Raw genomic sequence first — 18,305 nt, forward strand, 5'->3', positions numbered from 1 at the left:
CTTCCTTGAGGGTTTCTGTATTGTTTCTAAGCTTAGAAAAATCATTTTCATCCCTCCCTCCTAAATGGTCAATTTAATTTTCTTCTAGATTTTTCCCAAGGTTTAAAAATAACTATTTCTGTAGCCTATAGGATTCACATTGATATAGTTATATAGTAGAAAAAAGACCTTAAAAAAGATATTTTTCTGCATGCTATTGTAATTTAAATAAAGTAGGCTGAAAGGTTGCATCCAAATTCATCATGATGTGGCGACCTGTTAACCTGCGCTCCCCATCACCCCACCCAGTATGGGGCAGGCATTTCATCGGGTTCATCAATACACAGCCACTGTGCCCCCAGTGTTGACACAGTGGAGGAACGTGCAGGTGGCTGATGGGGCAGCCAGGCCCCAGGGGACTGCAGGATCCCATGGGTCGCAGGCTGCTCCCACTCTCCCGGACTCCCTCCTGTTTGCCCGCATTTTCAGACCACGTCCCATTCTCCCTGACCTACACAGCCACAGGCGACTTCAGCATCTTCCTGATACCAGAGTCCTGTGTTCCCCTGCACTGAGCACGAGCCCACTGTGGGAGCCCGCGGGGCTGGGGTCATAGTCTGTTAGAGCAAGCCACAGGGCTGGCAGGGGCAGCTCCCCTGGCCCGGTGGCGCCAGGGCACCCGCCTTGCCCCATGCGTTTTTGTGATGCTGTTGGCAGGAAACGAGGCTGCCTCTCCCCCAGTGCTGTTCAGTGGTGCACCCGACTGTGTCTTTCCTCGACTGTGTGTCAAGATCAAAGCAAAAGGAACAAGTTCTTAAAAAACAAAGAAACAAAATAAAAAACAGGAAAAGCCCATTCCTCAGACAGAATCTTCCAGAATGAAGAGGGGCCTGGGGCCTGGCGGTTGCCCCCATTTCCAGCAGAAAGCAGAAGAAATCATTTCATTGTTCCTGGTTGCGCTGGGGCTGAGCCATCCAGCAGATCATCCACGTGGAAGCCCCAGAGAGCGCGCAGATGAGAGACGGCAGCTCAGAGCCAGCCCCTCGCACCCCGACCCCAAGTGATAGAAACAGGCAAGGCTCAGGCCACGAGGATGGACGAGAGGGCCGGGCGGGCAGGTGGCGGGAAGAGGCCGGGCACCTCCCGCTCAGCGAGGTAGGTTCTCCGTGGGGTCTTCCAGCACAGTCGCTGTTTAGTTAAAAACTCTCTCCAAAAGAAAGAGCGTTGAGGCAGAGAGCTGGAAGTGGATCCCGAGTAATTAAGTGTATAAATTAATTCTTCCCCTAAGAAATGTTCCTCTCCTATTATTAGATTTGGCTCTCAGAGGAGCTACATGTGAAGAGTGAATTTCCAGTGGTGTGTGTGTGCGTGCGCGCGTGCGTGAACACACACTCTGGGCTTTGCAGCCTGAAGCCTGCAATTATAATAAGTGACACGAATGTGTCTTTAAAAGAGAGATCTGTGGAAAACTAACGGATTGTCTGTCAGGGCGAGAAAAAAAGATGAAATATGGCTGCCTGAGCCCACTGAACGGATGGCTAGGAACGTACTTGCGGGGCCACGGACCCAAAGGGATAAAACCCAATGATAGCCTTCTCAACTGCTTAGCGCATAATGCATGTGCTGTGCTGATGCTGGTAATGTGGTTTTTTTCCTTCTTCCTATCTAGAAGGAATGAATCAAATATGAGGAGAGCTGGAACATGATTTTCAACCCATTGCTTTTGATTAAGTGCCCGAACAGGCAGGTCCTGGGACTTGCAGTAATACTAATGGGGCATAAACTGCTATAAAAAGAACGGGGCCCTACTTTTGTCCAAATGCCATTATCCTGGAATCAGAGACCCTGGCTGTAATATGTCCACGGTGAGCCTTTTTTTTTCCCCCCTGACAGGAAATTTTCTCCAGCCACTCACACCATCAATTATGCTGCATTTGACCAGAGTGGTGAGTGATCGCTTTATTTCATGAGGGAGGCACGCGACCCAGGCGTCCAAATATGGGTGGAAGATCAGCTGCCGAGGCGGCCCGCCGGGAGGAAAGGGCCGGCAGGATGGGGCCGGCTGTGCTGGCGGTCTTGGGGCTCAGATAAAGTTGTCATTTGGTGTAAGGCTGGTCTTTCTACTTGCTTGCCCTTTTGTTTTGGAAACAGGCGTGACCAAGTAATAACTGAATACAAAATAGTTATTAGCTTGATCTTAACAATCATTAACTGATTGATTGAGACTGGCAACCCCCAGAGGAGGCTGGGAGCTCCCTGTTAGCCTGGTGGGTGTGACCGGCAGAGAGAACCTCAAGGGTCAGGATCTGGACCAGGAAGAGAACAGCGAAGAGAACTGGGTTTTGCTTCCCTACTGATCAGCCCAGGGCGAGGCTATTTGGTCACTGTCCTTGGGGAAGCAGGCCCAGCCTCCTGTCCTCAACCAGATCTTTCCCCAAGGACGCTGCCGCACCCTGGGTGCCTCTGTGCCATGCAGAACTTTGCAATACATTTTTTTGCAATCAGCAAGTTGCAGATTGTCCAACTGTTCTGTCATTTATGGTAAATGGCTGCAAAAGGAAAAAAAAAAAAAAACGAAAAGGAAAAGAAAAAAAGTCCTCGATGCTATAACATAGTCCTGAGCGTAAATCAGACATTCCCTGTCATGTTGATAGCTTGTGTTCGTCTAATGTATTTTATATTACTCAAAAGCTCTGAAACCCTGCAGCTTTCTTCATATAGGCCATTATGCGGTTATCATTAAATTGTCTTGCAAAGAACATTATCGGTAATTATAGCAGACACTAAAATCAAATGATCAAAGTGGGACCTTTAACACCAAGAGGAACCATTAGAAGTTAATCAAATAAAAGGATGAGAATAATTATGTTAGGATTAAGCAGTAATATGCCAGAAGTTATATACTTTGCTGACTATATATCTTTACTCTCAGCTTCCTGAATTTCCTTTTCGTTGATGTGTTTTTATATAATACTTTGGCGCAGAATGTAAACGACAATATTTTTGTCATGGCACGATCGGGCTCGAAGGTTCATAGGCGGTTCATAGCTAAATGCTGTCAGAGGCATGGAGGTAATGATGAAGATCAAAATAATAGTAATAAAAAAAGTGCAAAGCTGGAAAAAAAATCCATCGGTCAATGAAGCGTGGCAAAATGATAAAAATGGTCGCAACCGGCACAGGTGCAAGGGACGCCGTTACTGGCGAATTGCTCTGTCTTGGAGAGTTAGAACTTCTTGGGCAGGCTTTGCTGCCAGCCAGCATGCATAGAGCAGGCTCTCTGGCTGTCCCTGCTGGAGCTGATGTGAGGGACTCGGGTGGGACAGGGACGCTCATGGTGCCAGGCAGGGGGAGAGCTCAGTCCCTTAGGGCTAAGAGGGCCACTGCTCTCCCTCCCTGGTCCCTACAGCACACCTTGCTGGCACCTTGCAGGTGTGTGTGTTAAAAACACCAAGCATGTTTTTTAAAGTCTCTTTGCCACTTTCCAACCCTCTTCCCTTAGCAATAAAGAGCAGTCCACAATAAGAGGTTTGCTTTATGTCCCAGGTTTGTGCTGTGCAGGGGATGCTTGGAGGAATACGACAACCAGGGGATCTTCTGCTTAAAATGTTGCTACTATGACACACGAAGACCAACGACCAAATCATGTAAATTGCACTGCTCGGCCTAATGTGTCTCTACTTCTCATAGCTTGACGTCTTTGGATATTTCAAAGTGAGTGCATCACTCCATTGCTCAGAGATCAACACTGAGGCCCGTTGGAAATGGTGGTAGAGCCGGGGGCTGGAGATGGGAATCCGGACAGGTTCCTTTACTGATCTCAAAGCGGCCCTACCCAGAGAATCAGTTCCCATCGTCCTCTCCCCTGGATGAATGCTGCGTGCCACCTGCACCTGACCCGGCGAGCGGGAGGGAGGGAGGAGGTCAAGGGGAGGGGAGGACTTGCAAGGCCAAAAGTGGGCTTACGGGGCACAGTGCCAGCTGCTTTTCTGGTGCAAGTCGACTCTTATCGCCCTGAATGTCTTCAGATTCTGAAGGCTTGTCCCTACGTGGCGGCTTAGAAGGGATCCCTTGGGAGAGAAGGCAGGGCCCACTTTATGTGACTCAAGCAGAGCGTGAGCCTTGTGACACGAGTGGCTGGTGAACCCTAAACAAGGAGGGTGGGGGCCCAAAATATGTCACTAACCATCTGCTTGGCCAGAGAGCTCCAACAAGGAACAGGAACTTGGGGGAGTTTAGAGTAAGAGGCAGCTGTCTATCAGTTCTGGTCAAGAGCCCTCGGCTGGGGCCAGCGTTGTGGAGCAGCACGTAAAACTGCTGCTTGCCATGCTGGCATCCCATGTGGGTGCTGGTTCATGTCCTGGCTGCTTCCGATCCAGTTCCCTGCTAATGGCCTGGGAAAAGCAGGGGAAGACGGTCCAAGTGTTTGGGCCCCTGAAATCCACCGAGGGAGACTTGGATGAAGCTCTTGGCTTTAGAATGGCTCAATTCTGGCCACTACAGCCATCTGGGGAGTGAACCAGTGGATGGAAGATCTCTTCCTCTGTAACTCTGACTTTCAAACAAATAACTCTGAGCGGGGGGAGTGAGAAAGAGAGAGGGAGAGGGAGAGAGAACCATGTGGACAGGGAAGATGGCACCCCTCCCTCACCAAGGCCATTTGGTCCCCAGTGAGAACAGGTCCAGAAATCAGTTTCGTACTCCAGGTCCAGGAGGTGATGTTCACCTGCAAGGCAGAACCAGTCCCAGCAACAAGTTTGCTAACACTTTGAAAAATAACCAAACCAACCAACCAAAGAACAGCAAGTAAGCTAAGGGGGGGGGGGGGAGGGGCTCTGTTTTCAGGACTCCCAGCTGTGGGCCCATGGGAGGGGTCTTGGGAGACTTGCTCCCTCCGTGTCAGAGGGGCTGGTCTGAGGGCTCAGGGACAGACACCAACCCAGACAGCTGGGCGCAGTAAGGACTGGGACTCCCCCCCAGCCCCTGGGCTATTCCAATCCAGGGCCCATGCTGCCCACAATCAGAGCATCCAGTCTACTCAGAACTTGGAGGGCAGGACTGCCAGGCAAGAACCAGAGACTGCGCAGGCCCAGAGAAGCAGCCCTCAGGGAGGAGGTGACGAAGGGCCGGCCAGGCCCAGCTGAACAGCTCCACAGGGGGAGGGGCAAGCCCCCCCAGCGCAGGTCTGCATCGTGCTGTACCCTTGTCTGTTTTGGTTGTTTATGTTTGCTGTTTTGCTTTGCTTTCTCAGCAACTAGCAATGGAACTTCCATGTCTGTGTTACAGAGGATGCGAGCAAGGTGACAAGGAAAATGGCACCCATGTCTGGCAAGAGAAGGGAGAGAAGACAGGAAGGAAGTCCAGTGAAGCCCGTGGTAGGGTAGGATTGCGGCCGGATTCGCCAGATCCCTTTCGCGTGAGGACAGAACACCTGCTTGAGCAGTTGCTAGAAAGCCAGCTGTGTGTCTCGGGGCTTGGCTGGGAAGCACCGATGTCTTCTCTATCCCTTTTTATTGAGTTTCTGTGGTTGAAGCCCGGGGAGGAAGGGGTGGTGCTCACCCTTCATGTCTTACATAGCTCGGTAAATGCTTGCAGATGGACGGACCTGGGCGCACCCAGGAGATCCTAGGAGAGCGTCTCAGCTTCCACAGAGACGCTGCGACCTCCCCCTGTGCCTGGGAGACTGGATGATCGCAGGTGGTGTTTCTTTGTGTACACCCTAAGGGTCTCTCTCAAAGTACCAGCTGATTGGGGACAAAAATCAAGATTCAAGGCAGCACTTCTGACGCCGGGTCTCTGTTGAAGTGTGTGCACCCCTTGTGGCCGGGCCATGCTTTGGGAACCCGCTTGGGAGCCTGCCATGAGTTTTTGGAGTCTTATCAAGTGGAAAGTGACCTCAGGCCCCCACCTTATAAAGAAGCCATACCACTAGATACACGTGCCCTTGACCCCTGAAGACAGAAGCAAATATCAGATGTCCAGAATCAGCCACATCTCCGGCTGTTTCCGGGGGCTAATGGTAGGACAGCGTGTGAGCCTGGGTAAGCCATGAATGTGTCACCCCTGCTCACAATAGTGGCACGAATGCAGCTGGGGACGAGGCCCAGCATAACTGCCCTGGCACCCAGCAGCCTTTGAGAGACAAGCAAGGTCTCTGGGAGCTGTGGTCAAGCCCGGCCATCCACAAGGTTGCAGAAGGGGGATGGAAGGCAGCTTTTGCACCCCTCCTCCACCCCTCACCGCTGTAGCCTCCTTCTATTGAGCTCTTAAATTAGCTCGGATACCCCAGGTGTCAGCCGTCCCCTGGAACAACCCAGACAAACCACTGAAAACGCCAGAAGAAATGAAGGCCTAAATCAGCCTGTGTCTCCAAAGGTAGACTCTTGCTTAATCAGACGCCAAATCATATATTTTCTTCCATAGATGGATGCCTTGTTTCGAAGCCCCATGGTTGTAGAGACAAAGGTAACGCACGCTTCCGCTGCTTCAGCCTTAAGTAACCATGGGAGTTTTACCCTGGTAGATTATTCCCTAGGAGTAACTAACATAAAAAATGCCCCATCAGACCACTTCCTTTCCTTTTTCTTTTTTTTTAAGGGTAATATTTGGTTTCATCTCGCAACTCCTTGGGAAAATTTAGCACTAAGTCAGAAAGGTTGGCCAACAAGTAGCACTTCATAAATTGCTGGAGTCCTAATCAATACATATTGTCATCCACTCAAGTCCTTTGGGCAGATTTCTCCCTGGCCCGAGTCATTGGTGTATTTTATGAGGTTGTGACAGGCTGGGCTTGCATGGGCTGGGCCTAATCAACCTGTCACCGCCACTATTGACTGACATGCCAGTGTAAGTGAGACAGGCGATTCCGATTGACTTCCTAATTACTGCTGCTGGGCTGCCTCGCCCACTGCTCGGGCCAGAGGTTAATAGTTTTGATGTTCAGCCGCTCCTAGCCGTGGAGGCCAGAGTGAGCCCGGCTGCTGGGAAGTCAATACCTGAATCAAGTTCTCAAGGCTACAGCCGCGCCTGATCAATTAAGGCCCTCGCGTTCCTCCTGCTGCTGGCTGACAAGACACGGGCGCGTGGAGGAGTCCCAAGCAAGATGGTCCCGCCGTGGCCAGGCTTGGTGATTCGGAGGGATGGCATTGTGGGAAAGAATGTTGAGCGGGAGCCCTTAAAACATGGCACCAGGGCACAGGCCACTGGCGGAGCGTGGTTTGGCTTGTTGTTCATCCTCAGGATTGAAAATGAAGCCTTTGTTTTGTTCCTGTAATGTCCACAATTTTGCCAGGTACCACGGCCTCCTGGGGGTGCCACAGTCCCATGAGGCTGCCGTAACAAGAGACCATGAACGTGAACGGGGCAGCTTTGAAGCACCAGTGATGTGTTTCTCTCAGCTCTGGAGATCCAGGGGAGGGGAAGGGCAGCTCTCTGGGCCTCGCTGACGAGGGCACCAAGCCCACTCTGAAAGGCCCACCCTCAGCACTAACCACCTGCCATGGGCCCCACCTCCTGACGCCATCACATTGGGGGTTAGGGTTCAACCTGTAAGTGGGGAGGGGGACACACATTCAGACCACAACAGAAAAGAAGGGCTGAGATAATGGGCAGTGATTCATCCACTCAGCAGAATCTAAAGGAGTGTCTGCTGTATCCAAGGCTCAGTGGGAGCGTACAGATTTAGAGTAATTTTTCACCCACATCACGTCTTAACCATTGGAAATGTTTTCATCCCCTTTGTTGAAGCAGGTGGAGGTGTCACTGGCCCCATTTTTGATGAGAAACCGAAGGTAATCCTAAACCTCCTTACCTTGCCTTTCCCATGGAAACCATGGTGCAGGCTCTTGCCCGTGTCTTTCCCCCACCCCCACAAATGACCTTGAGGCTGCGGGCCTGGGTCTTGAAGGAGGACCCTCCTCTTGGGAACCATGAGAAGCAAGCTGTCTCCCCTATGGCAATTGTCTCCTGATCTCTTGCCCCCCCTTCCTCAGACCTGACTTAGAATAAAACCCACATTTCAAAATAACTCCCCTTCCCACTCCACCACCTGCCTGGTGAGAGGGAAGTGGCTCAGCGGTCAAGAGGTGCTTCCAGGGAGTGGAGGAAGGAATGGATGAAGCAATTGTGCGTGGAAGCCATTCAGGCCCCCGGGAGTTAGCTCTCGGCCTCCACTCTGCACTTGGCAAGTCCCACCCTCATCTTTTCTCCACAGCCTGGGGACTCCTGGAATCCTAGGGGCCTGGCCTCAGGTGCACCAGCGCCATCACAGCCCTTTGGGGACTTCCTCTCTGACTGATAGGTTCCTTTTGCCCCCAGTTTTCTCCTTGTCTCTCCTGTAGAGTTCTCTTGCCCTTGGCCCAATCCCTTTCTGTTCCCAGTGGACGCAGTCACCTGCTTTGTCCCAAGGGAATATCAAGGCTAAAGGTTTTCCAAGCCTGCTGCTGGCGAAGGCCTACTCACGGGCTTCCCTGAGTCTGGGACAGGAAGCTGCCAGGCAACCTGCAGGCTGTGATGTGCTCATCTGGGATTCTCAGGACCACAGTGCAGGTGTAACACACTCATCTGGTCTCCTCCCACCACAACACTAGAGCAGATGAAGAAATGGAGGCTGGGAGAGGTTTTGGCCTCAGACCACCATGGTGGAGTTTGACCTGGCCCAAACAAGGACATCTAATTTATCCCAGCTGTTCATTTCCGTTGCTGTCGGACATTCTGTGGTATGACTGTACCTCGAAGTGTGTGTCCATTGTACTACTGATGCACATCCGGGCTCTTTGCCTTATCTGGCTGACATAGTGGAGCACCATGCTATCAAGCACAACTGCATAAACTTCCTGAGGTGTGTCTGTCCACGCTGGAACTGCTGAGCAGTGGGATACGCACACCTGTAACTTCACTGGCTGATGCCAAGCGTTTTCCAAACCATCTGTAATATTTTACACCCCAACCAGGGATTCTTGTTGTTCTTGTCTTGGCCCTGTTTGGATTTCTGCCAACCCCACGAGTGGATAGTGGTGTTTGCCTGTGGCTCAGTCTGTGTTCCCCTGATTCCTGATGAGGCTGTTTATCAGACAAGCAGGTTCCCGCATCCTCAAGACTGGTTAGCGCTGGCCTTGAAACTCCTTGCCCGAGAACACATCATCTTCATGTTCTCAACCATACGTGATGTATTAGCACTCGGTGATGTTCAGTAAGCACTCAAGCGGTGGCACTGAATTGAGCAAGCATTTGTACCCACCTTCAAGCCTTCCACCACGGCTAGCAAAGGTAGTGTTTGGCTTTGTAGCTCAAACAGACCAAAAACACCTTGGGCATCCCAATCAATTTGATGAACACACAATGAGAAAAGAAACAGAAGAGGACCTGAACAGGTACTTTGTGCCTTCTGTGTTGGGTGGATTCAGTCCCGGGCCAGTACCCCATAAACACTTTCTCTCAGGCATGGTCCACCACCCCAAACCTTTCAGAGCTGAGCATCTCCTGCAAGTAAAGAATAGCAGCACTTGGGAGGCCACTCAGAGTCAACCATGATCCAGCACACGCTTGCAACCCCGTTCTCCTCTACAAGCTCATTCTGATGAACCAGGGCCCGAACCCAAATCTGTTCAGAGCACAGTGGTGGAGCAAGGGCATCAGCCGATCCCTTCATGTGATGCCAGGGTGGCTGAATTGGTCAAGGCTCCTTGTACTTTGCCTTCTTTAGTCTTCAGCTCCCGCTGTGTCTAATGGGGGTGTTTCTGGCTGCCCGTCCTCAAGTGGCTGAAACAATGACATTTATTTGAATTCATGTGACAGGATGCTGCAGAGTTGGTCCATTCAGTGGCGTCGTGAGTCAGGTCTTCCTGGACCTTTCCCCTTAGGGCTCATGATGGCTACCGCAGCCTGACAACCACACGCAAGGTCATGGTCCTTCTCACCATTCTCTTTGCATCAGGGAGGGCGGTCTTTCCAAGGAGCCCCAGTAAAGGCTTCCTCTATTATCCCAGGGATGTTCTGGGACAGTCCCAAGCCAAGGGAATGAAATCACCTTGATGGGTTTTAAGGCAATAAATGGATATTTCCTGGAGCTGGGGAGCAGTTGTCCTCCTAGGTCACAGGGAATAGAAACTATTGGGTCAGGTGGAGGGGATCGCTGTCGGGCAGCTGTCTCTGCCTGCCACGCCCACGGCCAGCTTCAAGGGAGAGCAACCTGGGCAGTCACTCAGCACCGCTCGCAGCCTGGTGGAATGCTCCACTGCCACCATCTTCAATTGTTACCAGACGAACCCCTGCATTTCCAGTTCATATCTCAGCTGGCAACATAATTGGCCAGCCCAGGCCACACCTGCTCTGCCCCTCACTCTGCTCTTGGCCACGTGGGATTTTCTGCCTTCTTCTCCGCGTCAGAGGAAACATACTCTTCACTCTGCCTAAACAAGTGCTGGGTGGCCTGAGGCTGAAAACCAGCAGCCGCTAAGTACTGAACACTCCAAATGTAGCTAGTCCAAGTGGAGATGTGTGTCGTGTGAAATGCATAGCAGATTCTGAGACTTAGTAAAAAAATTAGCTTATTAATAATTTGTATAATGATTACCTGTTGGCATGATATTTTGAATATATTTTGTTGAATAAAATTAATTAATAAAATTAATATTGCCTTTTCTTTTTACTTTTTATAAGTAGGGCAGTAGAAAATTTCAAATTGTGTATGTGGCTCTATTGTGTTTTATTACACATAACTGGCCTAGAGAAATCCACGTGCCTGCCCCCTCCCCCTCCCCTTCTTCATCCTTCAGATTTGGGTTTCTCTGCCTGAACATCCAAGAACTTCCTGGTGCTCCCTCGGCCTCCTGCATGTCTTCCTTTGAGACCAGCAGTTTGTATGCCCCATGAATCTGAGCCCAGTGGCTGTCTCATTCCAGCACCGAGCCCAGGGCCTGGCACAGAGCAGGTGTCAGTACGCACCTGTGAGAAGATTGCTTGTAAAATTCTGCACACTCCTGACTTTTCTCCCTTACTCCCTCTGCCTGCATCTGCCTCAGTGAAGAAATTCAAGGCGATTGTCTCCGAAGAGGGATGGAGAGACTCTCTCCACTGTGGTAGTGCACTTTGAAAGCGCTCGGTGCCACCAGGCTGGGCATTTGGAGTAGGACTTAAGACACAGGTTAGGACCTGGTGAGGCCGCCTCTGTCCCACATCAGAGTTCATGGGTTCAATCCCTGGCTTCAGGTCATGGACTTCAGCTTCCTGCTAAGGCACATGATGACTCAAGTAGTTGGGTCCTTGCCACCCACATGGGAGCCCTGGACTGAGTTTCTGGCTCCTGCATTCAGCACCTCTCGCTATTGCAGGTGTCTGGGGAATGAACCAGCAGGTGGAAGTTCTCTCTCTCTCTCTCTCCCCCTCAATAAAAAAAAATACAAATTTCAAATACTGCTGCCCAGATCACACACTCAGAGATGCAGATGCAAGTGGTCTTAGTTGGAGTCTTAACTAGAGGCAAGTTGAAAAGATGCCCAGCCAACCAGTGTGCAGTGTGCATCAAGGACTTGCAGGTGCCACATCAAGGAGTCTTCCAGCAGTTGTTGTTGATCTACGCATCTTTGAGTGAAAAGTGAAAAGGAGGCCACACAGTAGCCAAATCTCCTCTCAAAGGACTCAACTCTAGAGTAATCCCTCCCCGATCAAAGGAGGGGCTGAGGAACCCTCTGGCTGGTAGGCCTCTCCCCAGAACCCTCTGCCATCATGTACGAAGAAGCCCAGTGGGTCACGGCTTTATTTCACAAGTGCCACCAAGCAGCCATCCCCCGGGTAATGATTTCTGGTCAGATGCAAGCAATTAAGTTAGGGAGCGAAGAATCCACATTCCATTATCAGTCCCCTAAACGACTCCTTCCCTGGCCTAATTGCCTTCTCAGTTCCCCAGACAGCTGTGGCTAATAAGGTGAACGCCCTAAAGAGCCAAAACTTGAACCCAAAAGGAAAAGAGCTGCGAGGAGATTTCAGCGCTCAGCCCATCCGGGGCTCAGCTCTGCGAGTGGCTGACCCAGCAGGACGGAAGTGATCGCCTACGTCAGCAAGGCACCTTCCCTCTTGTCTCTCCTTTTACGGTCTCTTTCCAAAAATCTCAAGGCAACTGCAGCCTGATTTTTGATGGATTGGCTGCTGTGTTTCATTCGACAATGTATATCACTCTGCCAATATGAATTTGCAAGATGGTAAAAATACAGCCCCCGAAAAGATTACATGAAAGGGGAAAAAAATCATTAGGCAATTAAGAATGGCAATAATTCACCCATATCTCTGCTTTGGGAAGAAATATTGCCCCAGGGAATTAGCTCTGTTTCTCACTTTGTCATCTGTCTGGGGTATGAGTGAGCGGAGTTCCGCGCGCCTTGCTGCTGATTTCCCGCAGTATTTCTAAGCGTGATCAAAACGAGTGCCAGGCTTTTAATAGAACACTGTCTCTCCTGGGGTAGCTGCAGTTTGCACATACAAAGCTGAGCTACTAAATGAATGAAACGTATGCATTCCTTAAGCACCTCCACTTAAAGGCCTTCCAAGGGATTCACCTTTGCAATGATAATAGGATTTGTGACCTACAAGAGGCCTTAAAGGACTTTGGTCATTCTCATCATTTTATGGCTAAGAATACTTGGGACCCAGAGAGGGAAAGTAATTCTTGTAAAGTCACACAGCTTGTAGAGACAAAGATACAACTAAATACCCAGGATTCCTAGCTTAGAATCAGGTGGAACTCTTTCTACCCCACCATGTTGCCTGTTCTGGGGAACTCATTATCCACCAAGATGCTAGTGGAGAGAGTGAGACCACGTGCCTCAAGGCACTAACATAGAAGTCCCTTTTCTGGGACAGCATCCTTGGCTCCCCACCAGACCCACGGCAAAGATGTGTGCCCCTCCTCCATGTGCGTCTGCACCTGCCTCACCGGCACAGTTCCTACAGCACCACATCAGAGTGACGGCCCGTTTCTGTTGGGCGACCCAGTTAACTGGAAGGTGCTGAGATTAGATCAGAGTATTTTACATTGGTTTTCATGTCCTCAGTACCTAGAACTTAGTAGATACTCTACAAATGAGACTTGGATTAGCAGGGGGTGGCTGCTCTTGTAGAGAGGAAGGGATGGCAGTCGTGTGCCACAAAACAATGTTTCCGTCCATGATGGATGACATAGAGGTCATTGATTGTATCTCCCAGTAACGCCGTGGCTGTCTTGGCTTTTGCCAGGGCACTCGATGGTGTTCTGACAATGACACAGCCGCCTAAAGATGCAGATCTCAACACATGTTAAGCAATGCATGGCTGTTCTTTCTTCACTCCTTGAGCTTTGAGATGGCAATTCCGCCTCTCTCAGCCCTTTACAGGGACCCAGAGAGTTCTTTGGCAATCTAATGCTACGAGAGATTTCTTAGGAATAATCCCGTTCTTCCTATCCTTATCCATCCCCACCTCCAGAGCTTTCTCTGCACTCCTCTAGCACAGTCCACTGTGGAGGTGCCAACCGCGTTCTCACTCCTGTGCTGAGTTCTTGTTGAACGCCTTGCCTGAAAAGCCTACTGCTTTCTCAGCCGGCGCACCCCACGAAGCTGTCTCTTATTGGTTTGGACCACACTGATCGTTTCCTTGCTCCATCACTTTATAGCACCTGATCTGCCTCGGCCCTTCTGGAGTCATGCTGCTCAGGTTGGGTATTGTTTGCCCATCAGCTTATGTGTGTAAACACTGACAGTCTAACAAGACTGTGAACACTTTCACGAGCCACAGCTTCTTCGATACCTATCACAATCGAGTTTCCATCTATGAACAGGTCAAATGTTAAGATGCTCACTGAAGGATTGGGATTTGGAAAGCACCAAGATGCTGTCCTTTGAAGAGTCATGGGCTTTGGCTTTTGCTTTCATTGGTAGTAGCTTGACAATCTGACAGCATGGCAGATGTCATAAGACTCCCGCCAGGGAGGGAGGGAGGACTAGCATGATCACAGGGAACACCTGGAGGTGGTGCCTTCCCAGGCAGGGCTGGGATTAGCCGCCTGAGACAGAAAGCTGACAAGAGTGCTGTGGTGGGTTGTATTTTACAAAAATAGCCCAGGCATATTTCTGCTCCCCCATGTTACTAGCCCCCCAAAAAGAGGAGTCCACTCCCTCTCCTTGTAACACTGTGTGGAGTCCAAGGCTGCATCATAACATATAACGTGGATCTCCCTCTCTTCAGATGTTTGATGTTGGGACCCAAGTATCACCAGGCAAGGCAGCCCAAGCCATGTAGAGAAGGTGCGTGTAGGAATTCTAGCTGAATCCCCAGCTTCGGTGGCAGTCACCAGTCAACCTCAACCACCAGACACGTGACTGACACACCTCCCAAAGCTCCAACCCTCTGCCCTTACAACTGCCCACTCGTTCACCACCCGGATTGTAGGTTCAGGAGCAAGACAACTGCTGTCGGGTTAAGCCATGAAGTTCTGGGCTTGCTTGTTCCAGACTAGACAACCTGAGTGAGTGTTTCACCGAGTAAGACATTGTTCTCTCATGGAAGAGAGCTCGGGCTAGACAGGTGCAGTGCTGAAGGAACAGGATCCCTCTGCCTTCAGTGCCCACCATCCTGACCATGTGACTTCAGTTCTTAAGATTTCAAGTTTAGGAGCTGACATCATGGAACAATAGGTTAAGCCATCGCCTGTTATGTTTGGATCCCGTATGAATACCAGTTTGAGCTCCAGCTGCTCCACTTTTGATCCAGCTCCCTGCTAATGCTCCTGGGAAAGTAGCAGAGGATGGCCCAAGTGCTTGGATGGAGTTCCAGTCTCTTGGCTTTGGCCTGGCCCAGCCCGGGCTGTTGCAACCATCTGGGGAGTGAACCAGAAGGTGGAAAATCTCTGCCTGTCTCTCGCTCTGTGTCTGTAACACTGCCTTTCAGATAAATAAATTAATCAATTTTAAAACAAAGATTTCAAATTTGGGGGACTAGTGTTTTGGCACAGCGGGTTAAGGTGATGTTTACAGTGATGGCATGCCATATTGCAGTGCCAGTTCACATCCCAGCTGTCCTGCTTTCAATCCAACTCCTTGCTAATACACCTGGGAAGGCACAGAAGGATGATTAAAGTGCTTAGGTCCCTGCAACCCACATGGGAGACAAGGATGGAGCTCAGCGTGGCCCAGACCTGGCTGTTCTGGCCATCTGGGGAGTGAGCCAGTGGATGGAAGACCTCTTCTCCCCAACACCCATTGCTCTGCCTTTTAAATAAATAAATAATAAATCTTTTAAGAAAAAAGGAAGGAATAGGATTTTGAATGGGTGATCCACCTATGGGTATCACACCTAAGTTCTAAGCTAGAAGAAGGGGAGAGGGAACAGAGAAAAAGACAAGTGAAGGCTGGCTGAATTCACTCTCGTTTTCAAACTATGCTAAACTCTTCCTGAATTTTCTCATATCTTAGTGGCTAGATCTTTAACGCATGGCTGTCTAGCATTACAAGAGTCTGGGGAACTTAAGTGTGTACATGTGCATATGTGACCATGGGCGTGTATGTGTTTATGGGAATAACAGCTACCTTACTGGTTTACATTAATATTATATGGGGTATGGGTATAGTTCCAGGCACAATATAATGGTTCAGTAAGTGCTATTCATTGTTATTATTATGTTTAATATGTTACTTAGTTACATTGCAGAGCGGGGGACCACAGTAAACATTAGGCTACAACTGATGAGTGTGCTCCAGTTCCTTACAGACTAACACATCAAGAGCATGGACCACACGGACCATTCCTTGCCTTCTGAGCAGAGATTCAGACATCAGGTATATTCTTTAGTAATTCTTGCTAATTATTTTTTTCTTAGGTAGTAAATGCATCAACGTGTTACCCTAGTCATATATGAAGCAATAAGATTCACTTCTTAGTATTTCTTGTGTTGGATCTCTCTGAGACCAAGACCCTTGTTTGCCAAGTCAGGTAGTGTTTCATTGATCTCGAAGTCCTGTGACTGAGGTGGGCATTTTCATCTGAACACATTGCCATGCTGAATAAACCTAAATTTGGTAGGTAAGAAAGAAGGATGGACACGGGTGGGCACCCAGGAGGTACCAGTGCCTCGTTTGTCATTTGGGAGCACTGCAGCACCAGGAGGGCTCCGGGTCCCATCAAGACCCCCAGGTGAATAGTCCTGCCCTTTTCCGCCCTCCACAGCACTCAGACATCAGTCAGTGGGCCATGACAGCAGTTGCCTTCCCTGTTGGAGTCTTGCCCACAACCCTTCTCTGGCTGAAGACCCTCCCTTGAGTCAAGTTCTGTTGGCCCCGTCAAAGCCCAACATGTTCTCAGCTCTGTCTGCTTTCTTGAGCCTCAAGCTGGGTCTCTGCTACAAAACATCCCCGACTAAAGGCAAGGGAGCCTCCTGTATGTATTGTGATGGTTAGTGCTGTCAATCAACTTGGGTGAGCAATGCCTAATTCTTTCATTCAACATTATTCTGGATGTTTCTGCGGCAGTGCTTTTTTTTTTTTTTTTTGAATAGAGTAATATCTAAATTAGTGAACTCTGCTGAAAGCAGATTAATGCCCCATCATGTTGCATAGCCCTCGTTCAACCAGCTGAAGGCCTGCACGGCACATCACTGACCTCCTCTGAGCAAGGACTCCTGCTGTCAGATGGCCTTTGGACTTGGAAGGCATCTCTGCCTTGAGTCTCCATCCTGCCCAACCTTCCCAATCGTGTGAGCCAGTTCCTTAAAACAAATCTTTCTCTCTCTCCACATATGTATTTGTGTGTCAAGACCCTTTAAGACAACCCTTCCTTGAGCTGCCTAAGGAAAATAGGACCCTACTTTAATTGGGCAGTTGCAGGGAACTGCCCACATGCCAGGGCGGGGGGACCGAGATGAACATGACCCAGACCTTGCTCCTGAGGTACCCATGTGCTGATTAGGTCACACAGCACACCAGCATTTCCCAAGGGGCGGTCCACACAGCATTACCCCGAGAGTTGCTCCTTCACCAAAGGGTTCCTTGGTTTGAAAAGTTTGGGTAATGCCACTTGGAAAGAGTTTGAGTTAAATGGGTCCTACATCCTAGTTGGCTCCAAGTGGCCCCAGTTCTGTACTGATCTCTGCCATCTTTATTCATGACACCTGCCCCACCCTCTGTGTGTCCTCAGTGAGATCATAAGTCATTCGGTCATCCTGTTTGTATCTGAGCATATTAAAGACTCCAAGTCACCCTGTTTTAAAGGAATCCCTTTAACACTGTTGAATCTGGTGTTTTCCAAATGCATCTGAGAAGGTGATCATTTTTCATATTATCATCTGTGAACAGCTCCTAGGATCAGTGTTCCGAAGACCACTGACATAGACAGAAGAAGATTGAATAACCACCTGCACACACGGCAGATTCTCAGGGCCACAGGGCATGGAGGGCTGCCTGACAGAGGGGACTTGCACTGGGCTTTGATCAACAAGCAAGACTTGGGCAAGAAGAAAACAGATAGGAAGAGGCTCCAGGTGGAGAAGCAACACTGGCCAACACTTGCTGTTCTAAAGAAGACAGAGGATTGAAACAGCAGCCCAGCGAGAAGAAGTCTTTCTCTTCTTAATGATTTCCATTCTGATGGCCGGTGTGAATCATGGTGTCTAGCACAGTCTCATCAACTCATCCTGAGGGTAAACAGAGAGCCTCGTGCATAGAGCAGGAACCCAACAAATAGCTACTGACTGAAGGGGTGATTCAAGAAAGCAAGTGCTGTTGAAACAGCGCAGGTGTGCAGCAGCTTTAGCGTCCCAGAAGTCAGGCCCACTGTCCTCAGCTCCTCGAGTACCTTTTTCTAACCTTAGACTGACACATGGCACTAAGCCACGACTGGCTGCATCAGCAAGTCATTGCATTGAGTGTAGTGATGAAAAGCCACCGGCTTGCTCTCACAGGTGTGGCAGGAGACCCACTCTGGGGTGGGAGGTCGCTGCTGCCCAGTAGCTAATTCTCGGAGAGCATGAGGGAAGGCAGCAGTAGCAGGTGATGTGGTCAAGGGCTCCCCAGGTGACATCAGCAAACCAGCCTGCACCTTCGGCATTGCCTCCGTGCCTCAGAAACTGCTTAAGGGTAGGGATCAGGATGTGAATGTTCTTAAAATGCCACTCACAGGGCCGGCGCCGCGGCTCACTAGGCTAATCCTCTGCCTTGCGGCGCCGGCACACCGGGTTCTAGTCCCGGTCCGGGCGCCGGATTCTGTCCCGGTTGCCCCTCTTCCAGGCCAGCCCTCTGCTGTGGCCAGGGAGTGCAGTGGAGGATGGCCCAAGTGCTTGGGCCCTGCACCCCATGGGAGACCAGGAA

The sequence above is a fragment of the Oryctolagus cuniculus genome, chromosome 10 (assembly GCF_964237555.1).
Source record: "Oryctolagus cuniculus chromosome 10, mOryCun1.1, whole genome shotgun sequence".
Lineage (NCBI taxonomy): Eukaryota > Metazoa > Chordata > Mammalia > Lagomorpha > Leporidae > Oryctolagus > Oryctolagus cuniculus.